The 24,461-nt window shown below is 46.2% G+C and overlaps 5 pseudogenes; all 5 read right to left on the bottom strand.

Annotated features, from left to right (window-relative positions):
* Positions 1 to 2,322: 2,322 nt before the first annotated feature.
* Positions 2,323 to 2,530, bottom strand: LOC138643727 (U2 spliceosomal RNA; annotated as a pseudogene).
* A 1,206-nt stretch (positions 2,531 to 3,736) lies between these two features.
* LOC138643669 (U2 spliceosomal RNA) lies at positions 3,737 to 3,947 on the bottom strand (annotated as a pseudogene).
* An 8,370-nt stretch (positions 3,948 to 12,317) lies between these two features.
* Positions 12,318 to 12,528, bottom strand: LOC138643692 (U2 spliceosomal RNA; annotated as a pseudogene).
* Positions 12,529 to 21,861: 9,333 nt separating this feature from the next.
* LOC138643722 (U2 spliceosomal RNA) lies at positions 21,862 to 22,069 on the bottom strand (annotated as a pseudogene).
* Positions 22,070 to 23,234: 1,165 nt separating this feature from the next.
* LOC138643662 (U2 spliceosomal RNA) lies at positions 23,235 to 23,442 on the bottom strand (annotated as a pseudogene).
* Positions 23,443 to 24,461: the final 1,019 nt, after the last annotated feature.

Below are 24,461 nucleotides of genomic sequence, written 5' to 3'. Positions count from 1 at the left end.
GTAATTTTGGTTTTCATCCTCGTTTTTCTTCTGGGCAGGTTGAGCCTTCTGATTGTCCTGGTGTTGATTCTGTGGTGGACAGGCTGCAGCAGATTTAGACTCATGTGGTGGACAATTTGATGTTGTCTCAGGAAAGGGCTCAATGTTTTGCCAACCACCGTCGGTGTGTTGGTCCCCGGCTTCGTGTGGGGGATTTGGTTTGGTTGTCTTCTCGTCATGTTCCTATGAAGGTTTCTTCTCCTAAGTTTAAGCCTCGGTTTATTGGTCCTTATAAAATTTCTGAAATTATTAATCCGGTGTCTTTTCGTTTGGCTCTTCCTGCCTCTTTTGCCATTCATAATGTTTTCCATAGATCTTTGTTGCGGAGATATGTGGTGCCCGTTGTTCCCTCGGTTGACCCTCCTGCCCCGGTGTTGGTTAAGGGAGAGTTGGAATATGAGGTTGAGAAGATTTTGGATTCTCGTTTTTCGAGGCGGAGGCTTCAGTATCTTGTCAAGTGGAAGGGTTATGGCCAGGAGGATAATTCTTGGGTTGTTGCCTCCGATGTCCATGCCACCGATTTGGTTCGTGCTTTTGACTTGGCACCTCCTGATCGGCCTGGGGGCTCTGGTGAGGGTTCGGTGACCCCTCCTCAAGGGGGGGGTACTGTTGTGAATTCCGCTCTTGGGCTCCCTCCGGTGGTTGTAAGTGGCACTTTTGTGAGTTCTGCTCTTGGGCTCCCTCTTGTGGTTTCTAGTGGTATGGCTGCTCCTTGGAGTTAGCTGTCATCAGCTGCCTTCACTTATCGTCTCTTCTGCTCGGCTATTTAAGTCTGGCTCTATTTTCAGCCAGTGCCACTTGTAAATGGTTCCTGGTTGGATTCACATCTCTTTGGAGTTCCCTGTTATCCTGACCAGTTCAGCTAAGCTAAGTTTTTGCTTGCCCTTTTCTGTCCATAGATTGTGGACTTATCCATTCTGTGCTTTCTATGTTTGTCCAGCTTATCAGTGTGAATTAATTCTGTCTTGCTGGAAGCTCTGGGAGGCAGATTTGCCCTCCACACCTTTAGTCAGGTGTGGAGATTTTTTGTAAACTCTGCGTGGATTTTTGTAGTGTTTTATACTGACCGCACAGTATTCCATCCTGTCCTATCTATTTAGTTAGACTGGCCTCCTGTGCTCATCCTGGTTTCATTCTGTGTATGTCTTTTCCCTCTCCACTCACAGTCATTATTTGTGAGGGGCTAATCTATCCTTTGGGGATTTTCTCTGAGGCAAGATAGCTTTCCTGCTTCTATCTTTAGGGGTAGTTAGCTCTTAGGCTGTGACGAGATGCCTAGGGAGAGTTAGGAGCATTCCACGGCTACTTCTAGTGTTGTGTTGAGCTTAGGGACTGCGGTCAGTACAGTTACCACTTCCTTCAGAGCTCGTTCCATGTTGCTCCTAGACCACCGTATCAGAACAGGGGGACAGAGGAAAATTCAAAAAACAAACAAGCGAGCAGCTGTCTTCCCTTAGCTCTCCTGATGCCGGGTATAGACCCTGCTGCCTACCTATCACCATGCTGCCCGCCGCTGTTCCAGCAACAGACTGAAGATGAATGCCACCGCACTGCTTTATATAGGCCAAGGGCCCATTGTGACACGTGAGGGTTCCGGACCATTGTGACACGTGAGGGTTCCGGACCATGGCCAAGGGCCCATTGTGACACGTGAGGGTTCCGGGCCATGGCCAAGGGCCCATTGTGACACGTGAGGGTTCCGCGCGCAGATTCTATCTAATGCAGGCAGCGCACCTGGTTGCTAGAAAGAATTAGAATACTCACAGAGGTGGAGATAGGCAGCATATTCAAGATCAGCACAGATACAATTTTTTTTTTTAAATACATATACACCAAATTTAAAAGTCAGTGGTCCACAAGAGGGAGACAATGTTTTACAAAAGAAATCATGCTGTAACAAACGTGGTATGTATGGCAGAACTACTTCTGGGTTACTTAAATTAAAACACTAAGTACTGATAGCAAGGGGCCTAACTTTGCAGATGATATATTTGCAACACTGTAACAAAGGCCAAATACGTGTCCACATCTTCACACACTGGTTGCAACCAATAAAGAGAGATTGATTGATAGATTTCATATTGAACGCAATACAATGCTTGGCATGCATAGGTGCAAACAATGCAATGCGCCCAAAATGTTGCAATTGGTCAAGTTAAATCTAGCAAAATGCATTTGGCATCTGAAATGAGCAACTTTGACCCTGAAAAGAATTCACATAATGGGTTAAAACACAACGTGTGCGGATTTCCATTCAATCTGTATTTGGAAGCCGTATCAGAGAAGGAGTGCACTGTTCCCGGAGAAGATACCGCAATAACGGGTCAATGCGTGGAGTGGACAGAGCAAGCTCTTTTTCCATCTCCCAAATCCATTTACTATAGGGTGTCCAATTAGAAGATGTATCAGATATTAAACTGATAACAGATACTACACTTGATCTTGGGCGGCGACGACGACGACGATCATAGCCAAAAGGACGAGAAGCCATAACCAGAAATGGTTTTGTACTTATGCCGCCCTCCGAGGCCTGACACTCATCCGTCACCTTGCCAGAAGGCCGAGAAGCAATAGCCAGAAATTGTTTTGCACTTGTGCCGCACCAAGGCCTAACACTGATACCCTTTGGGGAGATGGAGCAAAAGATTGCCCTGAGGAGGACATTTTAGCAAAGCAGACGCCTTCACAATGGCAGATCTGTTTGTTCAAGCTGTGAGCCCCTCGTTTTTAATCTGCATAACCCCACCTATTGTAACCCTCCCCCCTCTTTGTTCCAATGTGCACTACTGAGTTCCAGCAGGGGGGGCGAGAGGGAAATTCAAAAAACAAACAAGCGAGCAGCTGTCTTCCCTTAGCTCTCCTGATGCCAGGTATAGACCCTGCTGCCTACCTATGACCATGCTGCCCGCCGCTGTTCCAGCAGCAGACTGAAGATGACTGCCACCTTACTGCTTTATATAGGCCAAGGGCCCATTGTGACACGTGAGGGTTCCAGCCCATTGTGACACGTGAGGGTTCCGGACCATGGCCAAGGGCCCTTTGTGACACGTGAGAGTTCCGGACCATGGCCAAGGGCCCATTGTGACACGTGAGAGTTCCGTGCGCAGATTCTATCTAATGCAGGCAGCGCACCTGGTTGCTAGAAAGCATTAGAATACTCACAGAGGTGGAGATAGGCAGCGTATTCAAGATCAGCACAGATACAATTTTTCCTTTTTTTTTTTTTTTTTTTTAAATACATATACACCAAATTTAAAAGTCAGTCGTCCACAAGAGGGAGACAATGTTTTACAAAAGAAATCATGCTGTAACAAACGTGGTATGTATGGCAGAACTACTTCTGGGTTACTTAAATTAAAACACTAAGTACTGATAGCAAGGGGCCTAACTTTGCAGATGATATATTTGCAACACTGTAACAAAGGCCTAATACGTGTCCACATCTTCACACACTGGTTGCAACCAATAAAGAGAGATTGATTGATAGATTTCATATTGAACGCAATACAATGCTTGACATGCATAGGTGCAAACAATGCAATGCGCCCAAAATGTTGCAATTGGTCAAGTTAAATCTAGCAAAATGCATTTGGCATCTGAAATGTGCAACTTTGACCCTGAAAAGAATTCACATAATGGGTTAAAACACAACGTGTGCGGATTTCCATTCAATCTGTATTTGGAAGCCGTATCAGAGAAGGAGTGCACTGTTCCCGGAGAAGATACCGCAATAACGGGTCAATGCGTGGAGTGGACAGAGCAAGCTCTTTTTCCATCTCCCAAATCCATTTACTATAGGGTGTCCAATTAGAAGATGTATCAGATATTAAACTGATAAGAACAGATACTACACTTGATCTTGGGCGGCGGCGACGACGACGATCATAGCCAAAAGGCCGAAAAGCCATAACCAGAAATGGTTTTGTACTTATGCCGCCCCCCGAGGCCTGACACTCATTTTTTTTTTTTTTTCCCTCAGATGGGAAGTTCCACAGTCAGGAAACCAAAACTATATGGAACTGAACTCCCAAAACAGCATGCCACATACTCAATGTAACCGCCATTCCCATCATCATTGGAAAACACACAAAAAAAATTTAATTAACAACCAAAAAACCACCTCAAGATACATTAACAAAATGTTTCCACTTTTTAGTTTTCCAAATTCCCTCTGCATCCACCTCCCCTCTCCTCCTCTGATCACACACAAAGCAAAAATACAATTTTCCCAAAATGATTCTTATACAATTTTTAACTTCAATATCCTTCCTTTTAAACACATACATATTCCTCACATCCCACAATACCTCTTTTATACATGCCATCATCAACCACAATACTCTCTCCTTTTTCCCACACATACCCAATCCAAACATAAAAAGCTCAAAAGACAACAGATTCACCTCACACAGCTCCTTACACAAACGACCCAGACCTGCAATCACACTTCTAGCATACTGACAATTCCAAAACAAATGCACCACACTCTCACTCCCACCACATCCACTCCTCGGACACTTCTCACTCCTCACTAAACCCCGATTTTTCAGAAACTCCCTCTCCGGTAACAGCCCATGCAATGACTGCCATACAATCTCACTCTGCCTGTTTGTCATACCATTCATACGTACCTTCCATACTTTCTGCACATCATCCCCTCTTACCAATTTAAGATCTGGCAAGGACAGCCTGTGAGCTCGTCCAACAATAATGTCACATTCCATCTCTCTACACTCAATCATCTTATATACAGCTTTCTTCTTTTCTAACAATCTCACATCCACATCACACAGTTCATACTTCACTAAAAATTTGTACACCCACATATACCACACAGGAACCTCAAAAGCCACTGGACTCCTAAGATCTCTTTCACGCCATTTCAAACGAAACAAGAAATTTCCAAACAAAAACCTGCACATACATGCATACTTCCCATCCATCCTAATCACGCCTAATACAAACATCATAATATTCACGCCGAAAAATACATTCAAATTTGGGAAACCCAGTCCCCCCTTATCCAAACTCTTCATAACAATCTCTCTCCTTGCACGCTCCATACATGAACCCCAAAAAAAGACAAACAAAACCCTATTTAATCTTCTAATACACATGTAGCTTGGTGGAAAAACCATCGCAACATACAAAAAAATAGGTAACACAACGCTCTTAATAACTAAAATTTTACCAAAAAATGTAAGATCCCTCAAACTCCGAAAATTTAACTTGCGCTCTACTCTCTCCCTCACATCCACCCAGCTTTCCTCTCCATCCAATTTCTCTGAAAATTTCACACCCAAAACCTTTATCGGTCCACTCACCACATTCACTCCAGCATCATCGCTCAGACTACTCCCCCCAAAATTCTTACACTCACTCTTCTCCCAATTCACTTTAAAAGTAGATGCTCCACAAAAAATAGAAACCAACAACTTCACACGCCGTACCGAACACTCTGAATCACACAGCACACACACATCATCCATATAGCCACTCATTTTCCACTCTCTCCCCCCACCCCCTGTTACTTGCACACCCCGAATCACCTTATCTTTTCTTAACAGACATAACAAAGGCTCAATTGCGCAAATAAATACGATAGGGGACAAAGGGCACCCCTGCCGAACACCCGAAAATACATTTACTCTCCTCCCCACATTTCCATTCAACAACACACAACTATAAATGTTCTTATACAAACTTCTCACTCTCTCAACAAACTTAGAAGGAAAACCCATCTTCACCAACACACTAAACAAAAAACCATGCGCCAATCTATCATACGCCTTCTCAAAATCCAAACTCAACACATACACCCCCTTCTTACGATTCATGCAGTCCCACAAACAATCTCTCAACATACACAAACTTCCATGTATTCATCTTCCAGGCACCGCACAACATTGCTCCTCACCCACCACACTCCCAACCACGCCACGCATCCTGTTAGCCAAAATTTTCGCATAAATCTTATAATCACAATTTAGCAATGTGATCGGCCTCCAATTTTTTAGATTTTTCAAATCACCTTTTTTTGGCAATAACACAACCACCCCTGCACGCATACCATTTGCCACCTCTGCATTCGCCCACATATACTTACATACATCCAAAAAATCCTTCCCAATCACATCCCACATCACACGATAAAATTCCACCGGTAAACCATCCTCCTCCGGTGTTTTATTCATCGCCATACTACACACCACCTTCCATACTTCTTCACCCGTCACATCACCCATCACACTTTCCCTTTCTATCTTATTCAAACTATTTTCCAAAACACTCAGCACCTCACTCTCCAAACCTTCATCCCTCCATTTCACAGCATACAAATCATCATAAAACTTTGCCACTTCTTCACAGAAGTCCGCACCACTCACTTCATTTCCATCCATCCCATTCAAAACACTCATACTCTGTCTCTTCCCAAAAACTTTTTTAAAGAAAAAACGCGAACACTTCTCATTCTTCTCCAAATTCTCTATTTTGGCCCTGTACACAATACTCCTCCCTCTTTCTAACAAAAAATCATTCACTTCTTTTTTCACTTTCACTAAATCTTCACTCACATTCATCCCTCCGGCCCTCAACTTATACAACACACTCAATCTTGCATTTAAAAAAACAAACCTTTCTCTCTTTGCAGCCGCACACTTGTACCCGAGTTTTTTAAAAAAAACTCTTGGTTTTCCATTTAACCCAATCCCACCATTCACACACATTTCTGAAATCACTCCTGCACCCACACCATTCTGCATAATGTCTTTCATACTCCTCTCTCACACCCTCTCCTTCCAGCAAACTCACATTCAACTTCCACACACCTTTCCCAGCCACTTCATTAACATGCAAATCCAATTCACACTTCATACACACATGATCCGAAAAAACCACACTCTCCTGTGCATAACTAACAGGAATCAGATTTTTTGAAACAAAACAATAATCCAATCTAGACGTCACCCTCCCACTGTCAGAAAAAAACGTATTTAACAATGGAGTTATCTTGCATGCACGCTGCATATCCTTTAAACCAAAATCACTCACCATATCCATTAACACTTTCCCTGACACATCCACATTCACACTTCCCACATCACAGTTCATATCACCCACTATCACAACAGGCACTCTCCCTGGAATAAAAAACTTAATTTTTTCAAATAAAACTTTACGCTCCTGTTTTTCCACAGGCGCATATACATTAATAACACAAAAACGAACATTTCTAAACTCAAAATTAGCCAACACACACCTCCCAACCTCAATCACCATATAGTCACACAAACTCACATCATTTCCCTTCACCAAAAAAACCACACCATCATTTTTATTACAGGCACTCCCTGACCACACAGACGCACCATGAGGCCATTCACTCCCCTTCACATCATCCACAATCCCACACTCCTGCAAACAAAAAAATCCTGCTTTTTGCGTTGCAAAAAAATCCAAAATGGCCGCCCGCCGCAACCTGTTTTTAAAGACCCTCACATTTTGTGATATAATTACAAAACCCATAACATACACAGAAAAAAATACTAAAAAAAACAACCTACAAAAAGGACATTAAACCACTTACATGAAAAACATAAAAAAACAAAAAAACATTTTTTAAAGGCAAATGCTATATACAAAAACACCTAGCTACTGAAATAATAGCACATAACTAAGCAGTGTCGCCACTGTCCTCCTCCACCATCTGCGCCGAACAGCTTTCAGAGCCGCTGACCTCCATACACTCCTCCACACGTGTCTTCTTCCGCCCAACCTTCCTCTGGGGCGCTCCTCCTTCTGGAACCTCAAAGTCACAACTTTCCCCACCACCCTCCCTGGGACACTTTCGACCTCCAGGCTCCTCTTGTGAGGAAAAAACACCAATATTTCTTGGGTCAGACTCAGGAATCACAGATTCAGCCATCTCCTCCGCCCCAGAAGTATCAAAATCCATCAAAACACCCAACTCCTCTGCTTTGGTAACTGGGACCTCCTTTTTTTTCTTATTTTTATTAGTCATAGCACGCTCTTCCTGCTTTGCGGCTCTCCAAAATAACTTGTCCTCCAGCTCCTCCTTCCTCCTTTCAGCCTCCTTGTCCTCCTGCCGTCTATCCCGCCGTCTCTCAATCATAGAGGGCGGAATTACCTCAGCGCTTTGCTGCGCAGAAGCCTTGCTTTCCTCCCGCTTCCTCTCCTCCTCCCGTTACTTTACCTCCCCCTCCTCTCTCTTTTTCTCCTCCTCCTGCCTCCGCTCCTCACGTTTCTTTTCTTCCTCCTCCCGCCTCTCCTCCTCTCTAGTTGGCCTCCTTGGCCCACCATATGGACAGTCCTTATACAGGTGCCCTGTATTACCACACCGGTCACACTCACGTGGCATTGGACACTGAGCCGCCATATGGCCCTCTTGCTTACAATTGCGGCAAACCATGCTCTTCTCACAGGTGTTCTGTTAGTGCCCAAATTGGAAACACTTCCTGCAGTATAGAGGCTGCCCTGCATATGTCAGAAAGCCCCTTTGACCTGCTACTGAAAAGTTCGCCGGGGGATGGGCGAAACCTCCCAAACAACTTGGGTCTTTCCTTAAGGTACCGTCACACTTAGCGACGCTGCAGCGATACCGACAACGATCCGGATCGCTGCAGCGTCGCTGTTTGGTCGCTGGAGAGCTGTCACACAGACCGCTCTCCAGCGACCAACGATCCCGAGGTCCCCGGTAACCAGGGTAAACATCGGGTTACTAAGCGCAGGGCCGCGCTTAGTAACCCGATGTTTACCCTGGTTACCATCGTAAAAAACAAACAGTACATACTTACATTCAGCTGTCTGTCCCTTGCCGTCTGTTTGCTGCACTGACTGCTGGCCGCAAAGTGAAAGCAGAGCACAGCCACAGCGGTGAGTCACCGCTGTGTGACTCACCGCTGTGCTTTCACTTTCACTTTGCGGCCAGCAGTCAGTGCAGGAAATAGACGGCAAGGGACAGACAGCTGAATGTAAGTATGTACTGTTTGTTTTTTTACGATGGTAACCAGGGTAAACATCGGGTTACTAAGCGCGGCCCTGCGCTTAGTTACCCGATGTTTACCCTGGTTACCAGTGAAGACATCGCTGAATCGGTGTCACACACACCGATTCAGCGATGTCTGCGGGGAGTCCAGCGACGAAATAAAGTTCTGGACTTTCTTCCCCGACCAGCGACAGCACAGCAGGGGCCTGATCGCTGCTGCCTGTCACACTGGACGATATCGCTAGCGAGGACGCTGCAACGTCACGGATCGCTAGCGATATCGTCTAGTGTGATGGTACCATAAGTTTCACACGAAACACATATTTGCAATTAAAGATGCCCAAACAATTTCTTTGTTTCTCTCCACCCTTCACATATTCGCAGTACCGAGCCAGGAACTGCTCCAGCAGACTTACTTCAGTATAAGGATTATACACAGTAACAGTCACAATTTTTTCCATGAGCCCAAACAGAGGCTCCACTCGCACTCCCTCCAGGCATGGATCACCATCGTGGCTTCTGAGCCACTCAAAGACGGTTAAACAACAAGGCTCACTCACAAAGGTCACATCGTATATACCTTGGTTGTGAAATTCATTCACACTGAAAATATCAGTCCGATGAGCTCCAGCCTTTCCCTACAGCAGGTCACGAACCACAAACACCACATTGTTTTTGGCACCAGCTTCCACGACCACACGAATAGTATTCTTGATGAACATCTTCTGACTTCACTGCCGATACGAATACTGCAGAAGAAAATTAGCAGCACGCTGCCAGGAAACACTCGCACCCCCTGACCGCGACACAAGATCGCAGCCAGAAGGCCGAGAAGCCATAACCAGAAATGGTTTTGTACTTATGCCGCCCCCGAGGCCTGACACTCATCCGTCATCCTAGCCAGAAGGCCGAGAAGCAATAGCCAGAAATTGTTTTGCACTTGTGCCGCACCAAGGCCTAACACTGATACCCTTTGGGGAGATGGAGCAAAAGATTGCCCTGAGGAGGACATTTTAGCAAAGCAGACGCCTTCACAATGGCAGATCTGCTGTTTGTTCAAGCTGTGAGCCCCTCGTTTTTAATCTGCATAACCCCACCTATTGTAACCCTCCCCCCTCTTTGTTCCAATGTGCACTACTGAGTTCCAGAAGGGGGGGCGAGAGGGAAATTCAAAAAACAAACAAGCGAGCAGCTGTCTTCCCTTAGCTCTCCTGATGCCAGGTATAGACCCTGCTGCCTACTTATCACCATGCTGCCCGCCGCTGTTCCAGCAGCAGACTGAAGATGACTGCCACCGCACTGCTTTATATAGGTCAAGGGCCCATTGTGACACGTGAGGGTTTCAGCCCATTGTGACACGTGAGAGTTCCGTGCGCAGATTCTATCTAATGCAGGCAGCGCACCTGGTTGCTAGAAAGCATTAGAATACTCACAGAGGTGGAGATAGGCAGCGTATTCAAGATCAGCACAGATACAATTTTTCCTTTTTTTTTTTTTTTTTAAATACATATACACCAAATTTAAAAGTCAGTCGTCCTCAAGAGGGAGACAATGTTTTACAAAAGAAATCATGCTGTAACAAACGCGGTATGTATGGCAGAACTACTTCTGGGTTACTTAAATTAAAACACTAAGTACTGATAGCAAGGGGCCTAACTTTGCAGATGATATATTTGCAACACTGTAACAAAGGCCAAATACGTGTCCACTAGTGTTGAGCATTCCGATACCGCAAGTATCGGGTATCGGCCGATACTTGCGGTATCGGAATTCCGATACCGAGATCCGATACTTTTGTGGTATCGGGTATCGGTATCGGATACATAGAGATGTGTAAAATAAAGAATTAAAATAAAAAATATTGATATATTTACCTCTCCGGCGGCCCCTGGACTCAGCGCGGGTAACCGGCAGGCTTCGTTGTTCAAAATCAGCGCTTTTAGGACCTGAGAATCACGTCCCGGCTTCTGATTGGTCGCGGGCCGCCCATGTGACCGCCACGCGACCAATCACAAGCCGCGACGTCACCGCAAGCTATTAGCGCGCTCATTTTTGAAAAATGAGCGCGTTAATGACTTTCAAAGACATAGCGGCTTGTGATTGGTCGCGGCCACGCGACCAATCACAAGCCGCGACGTCACCGCAAGCTATTAACGCGCTCATTTTTAAAAATGAGCGTGTTAATGACTTTCAAAGACGTAGCGGCTTGTGATTGGTCGCGTGGCCGCGACCAATCACAAGCCGCGACGTCACCGCAAGCTATTAACGCGCTCATTTTTAAAAATGAGCGCGTTAATGACTTTCAAAGACGTAGCGGCTTGTGATTGGTCGCGTGGCCGCGACCAATCACAAGCCGCGACGTCACGCGTTAATAGCTTGCGGTGACGTCGCGGCTTGTGATTGGTCGCGGCCACGCGACCAATCACAAGCCGCTACGTCTTTGAAAGTCATTAACGCGCTCATTTTTAAAAATGAGCGCGTTAATAGCTTGCGGTGACGTCGCGGCTTGTGATTGGTCGCGTGGCCGCGACCAATCACAAGCCGCTACGTCTTTGAAAGTCATTAACGCGCTCATTTTTCAAAAATGAGCGCGCTAATAGCTTGCGGTGACGTCGCGGCTTGTGATTGGTCGCGTGGCGGTCACATGGGCGGCCCGCGACCAATCAGAAGCCGGGACGTGATTCTCAGGTCCTAAAAGCGCTGATTTTGAACAAAGAAGCCTGCCGGTTACCCGCGCTGAGTTCAGGGGCCGCCGGAGAGGTAAATATATCAATATTTTTTATTTTAATTCTTTATTTTACACATCCCTATGGATCCCAGGGCCTGAAGGAGAGTTTCCTCTCCTTCAGACCCTGGGAACCATGAGAATACCTTCCGATACTTGATGTCCCATTGACTTGTATTGGTATCGGATATCGGTATCGGCGATATCCGATATTTTTCGGGTATCGGCCGATACTATCCGATACCGATACTTTCAAGTATCGGACAGTATCGCTCAACACTAGTGTCCACATCTTCACACACTGGTTGCAACCAATAAAGAGAGATTGATTGATAGATTTCATATTGAACGCAATACAATGCTTGACATGCATAGGTGCAAACAATGCAATGCGCCCAAAATGTTGCAATTGGTCAAGTTAAATCTAGCAAAATGCATTTGGCATCTGAAATGTGCAACTTTGACCCTGAAAAGAATTCACATAATGGGTTAAAACACAACGTGTGCGGATTTCCATTCAATCTGTATTTGGAAGCCGTATCAGAGAAGGAGTGCACTGTTCCCGGAGAAGATACCGCAATAACGGGTCAATGCGTGGAGTGGACAGAGCAAGCTCTTTTTCCATCTCCCAAATCCATTTACTATAGGGTGTCCAATTAGAAGATGTATCAGATATTAAACTGATAAGAACAGATACTACACTTGATCTTGGGTGGCGGCGGCGACGACGATCATAGCCAAAAGGCCGAAAAGCCATAACCAGAAATGGTTTTGTACTTATGCCGCCCCCCGAGGCCTGACACTCATCCGTCATCCTAGCCAGAAGGCCGAGAAGCAATAGCCAGAAATTGTTTTGCACTTGTGCCGCACCAAGGCCTAACACTGATACCCTTTGGGGAGATGGAGCAAAAGATTGCCCTGAGAAGGACATTTTAGCAAAGCACACGCCTTCACAATGGCAGATCTGCTGTTTGTTCAAGCTGTGAGCCCCTCGTTTTTAATCTGCATAACCTGTTGTGAATTCTGTGGCAGAGCTCCCTCCTGTGGTCACAAGTGGTACTTCGGTTGATTCTCTCTGTGAGCTTCCGTTGGTGGAGGAAAGTGGTACTGCGGCTTCTGAGTTTCCTCCCTCAGGTGATTTGGTGAGGTCGTTAGGTGCTGCTCTACTTAACTCCACCTAGTGCTTTGATCCTGGCCTCCTGTCAATGTTCCAGTATTGGACTTGTTTTTTCCTGGATCGTTCCTGTGGCCTGCTGCTCTGCATAGCTAAGTTCTTCTTGCTATTTTGTTTGCTATTTTTTCTGTCCAGCTTGTCTATTTGTTTGCTGGAAGCTCTGGGACGCAAAGGGTGTACCTCCGTGACGTTAGTTCAGTACGGAGGGTCTTTTTGCCCCCTTTGTGTGGTTTTGTAGGGTTTTGTGTAACCGCAAAGTTACCTTTCCTATCCTCGCTCTGTTCAGAAAGTCGGGCCTCACTTTGCTAAATCTATTTCTTCTCTACGTTTGTCTTTTCATCTTAACTCACAGTCATTATATGTGGGGGGCTACCTTTTCCTTTGGGGTATTTCTCTGAGGCAAGGTAGGCTTATTTTCTATCTTCAGGCTAGCTAGTTTCTCAGGCTGTGCCGAGTTGCATAGGGAGCGTTAGGCACAATCCACGGCTGCCTCTAGTGTTGTTGGAGAGGATTAGGGATTGCGGTCTGCAGAGTTCCCACGTCTCAGAGCTCGTTCTATTATTTTGGGGTTTTGTCAGATCACTGTATGTGCTCTGACCTCTATGTCCATTGTGGTACTGAATTGGTTAACATAACAGTACAGGAGGCCAAGTACTAATGATTCTCAATAGAGGGAAAAAAGAAGTTCTGAGACCATTTTTTTTTCTCTGCACTGTGTTTTGCCTTTTTTTTCCCCTAGACATTTGGGTGGTTCAGGACACAGGTGTAGCAATGGACATTAAAGGTCTGTGTTCATGTGTGGATCAGCTCACGGCAAGAGTACAAAATATTCTAGATCTTGTGGATCAGAATTCGATGTTAGAACCAAGAATTCCTATTCCAGATTTGTTTTTTGGAGATAGAACTAAATTTCTGAGTTTCAAAAATAATTGTAAACTATTTCTGGCTTTGAAACCTCGCTCCTCTGGTGACCCAGTTCAACAAGTTAGGATCATTATTTCTTTTTTGCGTGGCGACCCTCAGGAATGGGCGTTTTCTCTTGCGTCAGGAGATCCTGCATTAAGTAATATCGATGCGTTTTTCCTGGCGCTTGGATTGCTGTACGAAGAGCCTAATTCAGTGGATCAGGCAGAGAAAAATTTGCTGGCTCTTTGTCTGGGTCAGGATGAGATAGAGGTATATTGTCAGAAATTTAGGAAGTGGTCCGTACTCACGCAATGGAATGAAGGTGCGCTCGCAGCGATTTTCAGAAAGGGTCTCTCTGAAGCCCTTAAGGATGTCATGGTGGGATTTCCTATGCCTGCTGGTCTGAATGAGTCTATGTCTTTGGCCATTCAGATCGGTCGATGCTTGCGTGAGCGTAAATCTGTGCACCATTTGGCGGTATTACCTGAGCTTAAACCTGAGCCTATGCAGTGCGATAGGACTTTGACCAGAGTTGAACGGCAAGAACACAGACGTCTGAATGGGCTGTGTTTCTACTGTGGTGATTCCACTCATGCTATCTCTGATTGTCCTAAACGCACTAAGCGGTTTGCTTGGTCTGCCACCATTGGTACGGTACAGTCAAAATTTCTTCTGTCTGTTACCTTGATCTGCTCTTTGTCATCGTATTCTGCCATGGCATTTGTGGATTCAGGCGCTGCCCTGAATTTGATGGACTTGGAGTATGCTAAGCGTTGTGGGTTTTTCTTGGAGCCCTTGCAGTGTACTATTCCATTGAGAGGAATTGATGCTACGCCTTTGGCCAAGAATAAGCCTCAGTACTGGACCCAGCTGACCATGTGCATGGCTCCTGCACATCAGGAGGTTATTCGCTTTCTGGTGTTGCATAATCTGCATGATGTGGTCGTGTTGGGGTTGCCATGGCTACAAGTCCATAATCCTGTATTAGATTGGAAATCCATGTCGGTGTCCAGCTGGGGTTGTCAGGGGGTACATGGTGATGTTCCATTTCTGTCAATTTCGTCATTCACCCCTTCTGAGGTTCCAGAGTTCTTGTCTGATTACCGGGATGTATTTGATGAGCCCAAGTCCAATACCCTACCTCCGCATAGGGATTGTGATTGTGCTATCAATTTGATTCCTGGTAGTAAATTCCCAAAAGGCCGACTGTTTAATTTATCTGTGCCTGAGCACGCCGCTATGCGCAGTTATGTGAAGGAGTCCCTGGAGAAGGGGCATATTCGCCCGTCATCATCGCCATTGGGAGCAGGGTTCTTTTTTGTAGCCAAGAAGGATGGTTCGCTGAGACCTTGTATAGATTACCGCCTTCTGAATAAGATCACGGTTAAATTTCAGTACCCCTTGCCGTTGTTATCTGATTTGTTTGCTCGGATTAAGGGGGCTAGTTGGTTCACCAAGATAGATCTTCGTGGTGCGTATAATCTTGTGCGAATTAAGCGAGGCGATGAATGGAAAACTGCATTTAATACGCCCGAGGGTCATTTTGAGTATCTAGTAATGCCATTCGGACTTGCCAATGCTCCATCAGTGTTTCAGTCCTTTATGCATGACATCTTCCGAGAGTACCTGGATAAATTCCTGATTGTGTACTTGGATGACATTTTGATCTTCTCAGATGATTGGGAGTCTCATGTGAAGCAGGTCAGAACGGTTTTTCAGGTCCTGCGTGCTAATTCTTTGTTTGTGAAGGGATCAAAGTGTCTCTTTGGTGTGCAGAAGGTTTCATTTTTGGGGTTCATCTTTTCCCCTTGTACTATCGAGATGTATCCTGTTAAGGTCCAAGCCATCCATGATTGGACTCAGCCTACATCTCTGAAAAGTCTGCAAAAGTTCCTGGGCTTTGCTAATTTTTATCGTCGCTTCATCTGCAATTTTTCTAGTATTGCCAAACCATTGACCGATTTGACCAAGAAGGGTGCTGATGTGGTCAATTGGTCTTCTGCTGCTGTGGAGGCTTTTCAAGAGTTGAAGCTTCGTTTTTCTTCTGCCCCTGTGTTGTGTTAACCTGATGTTTCGCTTCCGTTCCAGGTCGAGGTTGATGCTTCTGAGATTGGAGCAGGGGCTGTTTTGTCGCAGAGAGGTTCTGATTGCTCATTGATGAAACCATGCGCCTTCTTTTCCAGGAAGTTTTCGCCTGCCGAGCGAAATTATGATGTGGGCAACCGAGAGTTGCTGGCCATGAAGTGGGCATTCGAGGAGTGGCGTCATTGGCTTGAAGGAGCTAAGCATCGCGTGGTGGTATTGACTGATCATAAGAACTTCACTTATCTCGAGTCTGCCAAGCGTTTGAATCCTAGACAGGCTCGTTGGTTGCTGTTTTTTGCCCGTTTTGACTTTGTGATTTCTGTTGTGAATTCTGTGGCAGAGCTCCCTCCTGTGGTCACAAGTGGTACTTCGGCTGATTCTCTCTGTGAGCTTCCGTTGGTGGAGGAAAGTGGTACTGCGGCTTCTGAGTTTCCTCCCTCAGGTGATGTGGTGAGGTCGTTAGGTGCTTCTCTACTTAACTCCACCTAATGCTTTGATCCTGGCTTCCTGTCAATGTTCCTGTGTTGGACTTGTTTTTCCCTGGATCATTCCTGTGGCCTGCTGCTCTGCATAGTTAAGTTCTTCTTTGCTATTTGTTTGCTATTTTTTCTGTCCAGCTTGTCTAATTGTTTTGCTGGAAGCTCTGGGACGCAAAGGGTGTACCTCCGTGCCGTTAGTTCGGTACAGAGGGTCTTTTTGCCCCCTTTGCGTGGTTTTCTTTAGGGTTTTGTGTAACCGCAAAGTTACCTTTCCTATCCTCGCTCTGTTAAGAAAGTCGGGCCTCACTTTGCTGAATCTATTTCATCTCTACGTTTGTCTTTTCATCTTAACTCACAGTCATTATATGTGGGGGGCTGCCTTTTCCTTTGGGGTATTTCTCTGAGGCAAGGTAGGCTTATTTTCTATCTTCAGGCTAGTTAGTTTCTCAGGCTGTGCCGAGTTGCATAGGCAGAGTTAGGCGCAATCCACGGCTGCCTCTAGTGTTGTTTGGAGAGGATTAGGGATTGCGGTCTGCAGAGTTCCCACGTCTCAGAGCTCGTTCTATGATTTTGGGTTATTGTCAGATCACTGTATGTGCTCTGACCGCTATGTCCATTGTGGAACTGAATTGCCTTTCATAACAGATTTCGTACCTTCCGGGCTCTAAGAATGTGAAGGCGGATGCTCTGTCTAGGAGTTTTGTGCCCGACTCTCCGGGTTTGTCTGAGCCGGCGGGTATCCTCAAGGAAGGAGTAATTGTGTCTGCCATCTCCCCTGATTTGCGGCGGGTGCTGCAAAAATTTCAGGCTAATAAACCTGATCGTTGTCCAGCGGAGAAACTGTTTGTCCCTGATAGGTGGACGAATAAAGTTATCTCTGAGGTTCATTGTTCGGTGTTGGCTGGTCATCCTGGAATCTTTGGCACCAGAGAGTTAGTGGCTAGATCCTTTTGGTGGCCATCTCTGTCGCGGGATGTGCGTACTTTTGTGCAGTCCTGTGGGATTTGTGCTCGGGCTAAGCCCTGCTGTTCTCGTGCCAGTGGGTTGCTTTTGCCCTTGCCGGTCCCGAAGAGGCCCTGGACGCATATTTCCATGGATTTTATTTCAGATCTTCCCGTTTCTCAAAAGATGTCAGTCATTTGGGTGGTCTGTGATCGCTTTTCTAAGATGGTCCATTTGGTACCCTTGTCTAAATTGCCTTCTTCCTCTGATTTGGTGCCATTGTTCTTCCAGCATGTGGTTCGTTTACATGGCATTCCAGAGAATATCGTTTCTGACAGAGGTTCCCAGTTTGTTTCGAGGTTTTGGCGAGCCTTTTGTGGTAGGATGGGCATTGACTTGTCTTTTTCCTCGGCTTTCCATCCTCAGACTAATGGCCAGACCGAACGAACCAATCAGACCTTGGAAACATATCTGAGATGCTTTGTTTCTGCTGATCAGGATGATTGGGTGTCATTTTTGCCTTTGGCTGAGTTCGCCCTTAATAATCGGGCCAGCTCGGCTACCTTGGTTTCGCCATTTTTCTGCAACTCTGGGTTCCATCCTCGTTTCTTTTCAGGACAGGTTGAGTCTTCGGACTGTCCTGGTGTGGATACTGTGGTGGACAGGTTGCAGCAGATTTGGACTCAGGTAGTGGACAATTTGACCTTGTCCCAGGAGAAGGCTCAACGTTTCGCTAATCGCAGACGCTGTGTGGGTCCCCGACTTCGTGTTGGGGATCTGGTTTGGTTATCTTCTCGTCATATTCCTATGAAGGTTTCCTCTCCTAAGTTTAAACCTCGTTTCATTGGTCCGTATAGGATTTCTGAGGTTCTTAATCCTGTGTCTTTTCGTCTGACCCTTCCAGATTCTTTTTCCATACATAACGTATTCCATAGGTCATTGTTGCGGAGATACGTGGCACCTGTGGTTCCATCTGTTGACCCTCCTGCCCCGGTTTTGGTGGAGGGGGAGTTGGAGTATATTGTGGAGAAGATTTTGGATTCTCGTGTTTCGAGACGGAAACTCCAGTATCTGGTTAAGTGGAAGGGTTATGCTCAGGAGGATAATTCCTGGGTCTTTGCCTCTGATGTCCATGCTCCCGATCTTGTTCGTGCCTTTCATGTGGCTCATCTTGGTCGGCCTGGGGGCTCTGGTGAGAGTTCGGTGACCCCTCCTCAAGGGGGGGTACTGTTGTGAATTCTGTGGCAGAGCTCCCTCCTGTGGTCACAAGTGGTACTTCGGTTGATTCTCTCTGTGAGCTTCCGTTGGTGGAGGAAAGTGGTACTGCGGCTTCTGAGTTTCCTCCCTCAGGTGATTTGGTGAGGTCGTTAGGTGCTGCTCTACTTAACTCCACCTAGTGCTTTGATCCTGGCCTCCTGTCAATGTTCCAGTATTAGACTTGTTTTTTCCTGGATCGTTCCTGTGGCCTTCTGCCAGGGCTGGCTCCAGGTTTTCGAGGGCCCCGGGCGAAAGGGTCTCAGTGGGCCCCCCTTTAACACATACCCCGATTTATGATGCACAGAAACGGCAGAGAAATGTATAGTACAATGCCAGATTTCACTTCTTACATGAGTGACAGCTATTGTAGATTCTGCAGTGTATATATACAGGAGGAAAGGTGCTGTGCAGTGTATATATACAGGAGAGGTGCTTTTCTGTTTTGAGTTTTTCTATGAAACAAAGACTTTTCTACATAAACAACGTTGTTTGGTTTTGCGGCCCCAACAGATCTGTGCTACAAAGTAACAGGTGGCTCGGGCATTAATGAGGGACCTGATGCTGAATCCTTTCCACAAAAGCGAATGACCCAATTAGTGCCCTGTCATTAGAAGCTCATTAAACGCCTCCCTGTCCCGGGCAGTCATGTACAGTATGGGGGGATCCTGCAGCCCACCCCCTGACTGCTCCATACCATACACTGCCCTCTGTCGCTCTCACTATTATCCTGTGCATTTCTCTGTCATCATTACCTCATGTTACACTTGTCACCCCCCACTACAGAGTAGCAGGGCAGCCAATGTCACCCCCTCCCGGACCCTAATGGCAGCAGGAAATGTCTGCTCCTCTATTGGGTTGGAACCTGATTTAATCAAGGAATAATGTGGATTTGTTGCCGGTGGCCGCAGGGGAAGGGTTAAGTGATGCCATGTCCTTGGTGGGAGCAGTGGCAGCTGCTGGGACCTGGACAGAGACAACCAATGTTGCTGTGACTGCACAGTGTGATGTGGAGGAGAGAAGCTGAGACGCAGAAAACACCCACATGCCAGCACTGGGCAGAGTCCCTCCAGTCACCAGCCTGGGGCCACGGGGCCCCAACGTACAGCCCACAGCTCAGTTTTATCCATGGCAGCAGCTCCCCTTCCTCCTGGCATCTGGTTAACCCCATTTATGCGGGTCGGATTGTTATCTTTAAGGTTTAGCAATAACCTTCATACAGATGGGAAGGGGTTAAGCTTCTTCCTACCCCACTGGTGCAGGTTTGGTGCAGCATGCATATATTCTGGGAGAGCTGGGTGGCTGCAGGTTGCACCCCACCAGCTGCTCCTCCAGACATCACCCACATTTTTAGGCAGCAGAGAAAGACAGCAGCAGACTGAGCCACAATTGCAACCACTGCTGGATACCTTTGCACTCACTCAGGCACTAGTAGGACGGAGCTCCTCGGAATCTGCCTGATTGTCTGCAGCCACCCAGGGGGGAGAGCAGAGAACGTGCTCTCTCCGCCCACAATGTCACACTGGCTGCCTTCTCTTAACCCCTATGTGTGCCTGCCTGGCTGCACTGACTGAGTGAGAAGATGCTTGTGTCAGAGCTGGCACATAGGGGTTAAGAGAACGCAGCCAGCGTGACTTTGTGGGGGGAGAGAGCATGTTATCTCCTGCTCTGCTCTCCCTGCTGTATCTATGACAGCATGAGTGGGCCCCCCCCCTCTCCCCAGGGCCCCGGCATTTGCCCGCTGTGCCGGGTGCTGACGCCGGCCCTGCCTGCTGCTCTGCATAGCTGAGTTCTTCTTGCTATTTTGTTTGCTATTTTTTCTGTCCAGCTTGCCTATTTGTTTGCTGGAAGCTCTGGGACACAAAGGGTGTACCTCCGTGCCGTTAGTTCGGTACGGAGGGTCTTTTTGCCCCCTTTGTGTGGTTTTGTAGGGTTTTGTGTAGACCGCAAAGTTACCTTTCCTATCCTCGCTCTGTTCAGAAAGTCGGGCCTCACTTTGCTAAATCTATTTCATCTCTACGTTTGTCTTTTCATCTTAACTCACAGTCATTATATGTGGGGGGCTGCCTTTTCCTTTGGGGTATTTCTCTGAGGCAAGGTAGGCTTATTTTCTATCTTCAGGCTAGCTAGTTTCTCAGGCTGTGCCGAGTTGCATAGGGAGCGTTAGGCGCAATCCACGGCTGCCTCTAGTGTTGTTGGAGAGGATTAGGGATTGCGGTCTGCAGAGTTCCCACGTCTCAGAGCTCGTTCTATTATTTTGGGGATTTGTCAGATCACTGTATGTGCTCTGACCTCTATGTCCATTGTGGTACTGAATTGGTTAACATAACAATAACCCCACCTATTGTAACCCTCCCCCCTCTTTGTTCCAATGTGCACTACTGAGTTCCAGCAGGGGGGGCGAGAGGGAAATTCAAAAAACAAACAAGCGAGCAGCTGTCTTCCCTTAGCTCTCCTGATGCCAGGTATAGACCCTGCTGCCTACCTATCACCATGCTGCCCGCCGCTGTTCCAGCAGCAGACTGAAGATGACTGCCACCGCACTGCTTTATATAGGCCAAGGGCCCATTGTGACACGTGAGGGTTCCAGCCCATTGTGACACGTGAGGGTTCCGGACCATGGCCAAGGGCCCATTGTGACACGTGAGAGTTCCGCGCGCAGATTCTATCTAATGCAGGCAGCGCACCTGGTTGCTAGAAAGCATTAGAATACTCACAGAGGTGGAGATAGGCAGCGTATTCAAGATCAGCACAGATACAATTTTTCCTTTTTTTTTTTTTTTTTTAAATACATATACACCAAATTTAAAAGTCAGTCGTCCACAATAGAGAGACAATTTTTTACAAAAGAAATCATGCTGTAACAAACGTGGTATGTATGGCAGAACTACTTCTGGGTTACTTAAATTAAAACACTAAGTACTGATAGCAAGGGGCCTAACTTTGCAGATGATATATTCGCAACACTGTAACAAAGGCCAAATAAGTGTCCACATCTTCACACATTGGTTGCAACCAATAAAGAGAGATTGATTGATAGATTTCATATTGAACGCAATACAATGCTTGACATGCATAGGTGCAAACAATGCAATGCGCCCAAAATTTTGCAATTGGTCAAGTTAAATCTAGCAAAATGCATTTGGCATCTGAAATGTGCAACTTTGACCCTGAAAAGAATTCACATAATGGGTTAAAACACAACGTGCGCGGATTTCCATTCAATCTGTATATGGAAGCCGTATCAGAGAAGGAGTGCACTGTTCCCGGAGAAGATACCGCAATAACGGGTCAATGCGTGGAGTGGACAGAGCAAGCTCTTTTTCCATCTCCCAAATCCATTTACTATAGGGTGTCCAATTAGAAGATGTATCACATATTAAACTGATAAGAACAGATATTACACTTGATCTTGGGCGGCGGCGACGATGATCATAGCCAAAAGGCCGAAAAGCCATAACCAGAAATGGTTTGGTACTTATGCCGCCCCCCGAGGCCTGACACTCATCCGTCATCCTAGCCAGAAGGCCGAAAAGCAATAGCCAGAAATTGTTTTGCACTTGTGCCGCACCAAGGCCTAACACTGATACCCTTTGGGGAGATGGAGCAAAAGATTGCCCCGAGGAGGACATTTTAGCAAAGCAGACGCCTTCACAATGGCAGATCTGCTGTTTGTTCAAGCTGTGAGCCCCTCGATTTTAATCTGCATAACCCCACCTATTGTAACCCTCCCCCCTCTTTGTTCCAATGTGCACTACTGAGTGCCAGCAGGGGGGGCGAGAGGGAAATTCAAAAAACAAACAAGCGAGCAGCTGTCTTCCCTTAGCTCTCCTGATGCCAGGTATAGACCCTGCTGCCTACCTATCACCATGCTGCCCGCCGCTGTTCCAGCAGCAGACTGAAGATGACTGCCACCGCACTGCTTTATATAGGCCAAGGGCCCATTGTGACACGTGAGGGTTCCAGCCCATTGTTACACGTGAGGGTTCCGGACCATGGCCAAGGGCCCATTGTGACACGTGAGAATTCCGTGCGCAGATTCTATCTAGTGCAGGCAGCGCACCTGGTTGCTAGAAAGCATTAGAATACTAACAGAGGTGGAGATAGGCAGAGTATTCAAGATCAGCACAGATACAATTTTTCCTTTTTTTTTTTTTTTAAATACATATACACCAAATTTAAAAGTCAGTCGTCAACAAGAGGGAGACAATGTTTTACAAAAGAAATCATGCTGTAACAAACGTGGTATGTATGGCAGAACTACTTCTGGGTTACTTAAATTAAAACACTAAGTACTGATAGCAAGGGGCCTAACTTTGCAGATGATATATTTGCAACACTGTAACAAAGGCCAAATACGTGTCCACATCTTCACACACTGGTTGCAACCAATAAAGAGAGATTGATTGATAAATTTCATATTGAACGCAATACAATGCTTGACATGCATAGGTGCAAACAATGCAATGCGCCCAATATTTTGCAATTGGTCAAGTTAAATCTAGCAAAATGCATTTGGCATCTGAAATGTGCAACTTTGACCCTGAAAAGAATTCACATAATGGGTTAAAACACAACGTGTGCGGATTTCCATTCAATCTGTATTTGGAAGCCGTATCAGAGAAGGAGTGCACTGTTCCCGGAGAAGATACGGCAATAACGGGTCAGTGCGTGGAGTGGACAGAGCAAGCTCTTTTTCCATCTCCCAAATCCATTTACTATAGGGTGTCCAATTAGAAGATGTATCAGATATTAAACTGATAAGAACAGATACTACACTTGATCTTGGGCGGCGACGACGACGATCATAGCCAAAAGGCCGAAAAGCAATAACCAGAAATGGTTTTGTACTTATGCCGCTCCCCGAGGCCTGACACTCATCCGTCATCCTAGCCAGAAGGCCGAGAAGCAATAGCCAGAAATTGTTTTGCACTTGTGCCGCACCAAGGCCTAACACTGATACCCTTTGGGGAGATGGAGCAAAAGATTGCCCTGAGGAGGACATTTTAGCAAAGCAGACGCCTTCACAATGGCAGATCTGCTGTTTGTTCAAGCTGTGAGCCACTCGTTTTTAATCTGCATAACCCCACCTATTGTAACCCTCCCCCCTCTTTGTTCCAATGTGCACTACTGAGTTCCAGCAGAGGGGGCGAGAGGGAAATTCAAAAAACAAACAAGCGAGCAGCTGTCTTCCCTTAGCTCTCCTGATGCCAGGTATAGACCCTGCTGCCTACCTATCACCATGCTGCCCGCCGCTGTTCCAGCAGCAGACTGAAGATGACTGCCACCGCACTGCTTTATATAGGCCAAGGGCCCATTGTGACAAGTGAGGGTTCCAGCCCATTGTGACACGTGAGGATTCCGGACCATGGCCAAGGACCCATTGTGACACGTGAGAATTCCATGCGCAGATTCTATCTAGTGCAGGCAGCGCACCTGGTTGCTAGAAGGCATTAGAATATTCACAGAGGTGGAGATAGGCAGTGTATTCAAGATCAGCACAGATACAATTTTTCCTTTTTTTTTTTTTTTTAAAAAATACATATACACCAAATTTAAAAGTCAGTCGTCCACAAGAGGGAGACAATGTTTTACAAAAGAAATCATGCTGTAACAAACGTGGTATGTATGGCAGAACTACTTCTGGGTTACTTAAATTAAAACACTAAGTACTGATAGCAAGGGGCCTAACTTTGCAGATGATATATTTGCAACACTGTAACAAAGGCCAAATACGTGTCCACATCTTCACACATTGGTTGCAACCAATAAAGAGAGATTGATTGATAGATTTCATATTGAACGCAATACAATGCTTGACATGCATAGGTGCAAACAATGCAATGCGCC

Source organism: Ranitomeya imitator, chromosome 6 (genome assembly GCF_032444005.1).
Source record: "Ranitomeya imitator isolate aRanImi1 chromosome 6, aRanImi1.pri, whole genome shotgun sequence".
NCBI lineage: Eukaryota > Metazoa > Chordata > Amphibia > Anura > Dendrobatidae > Ranitomeya > Ranitomeya imitator.
The sequence above is the reverse complement of the archived record's forward strand: the minus strand, read 5'-3'. Positions and strand labels throughout refer to the sequence as shown.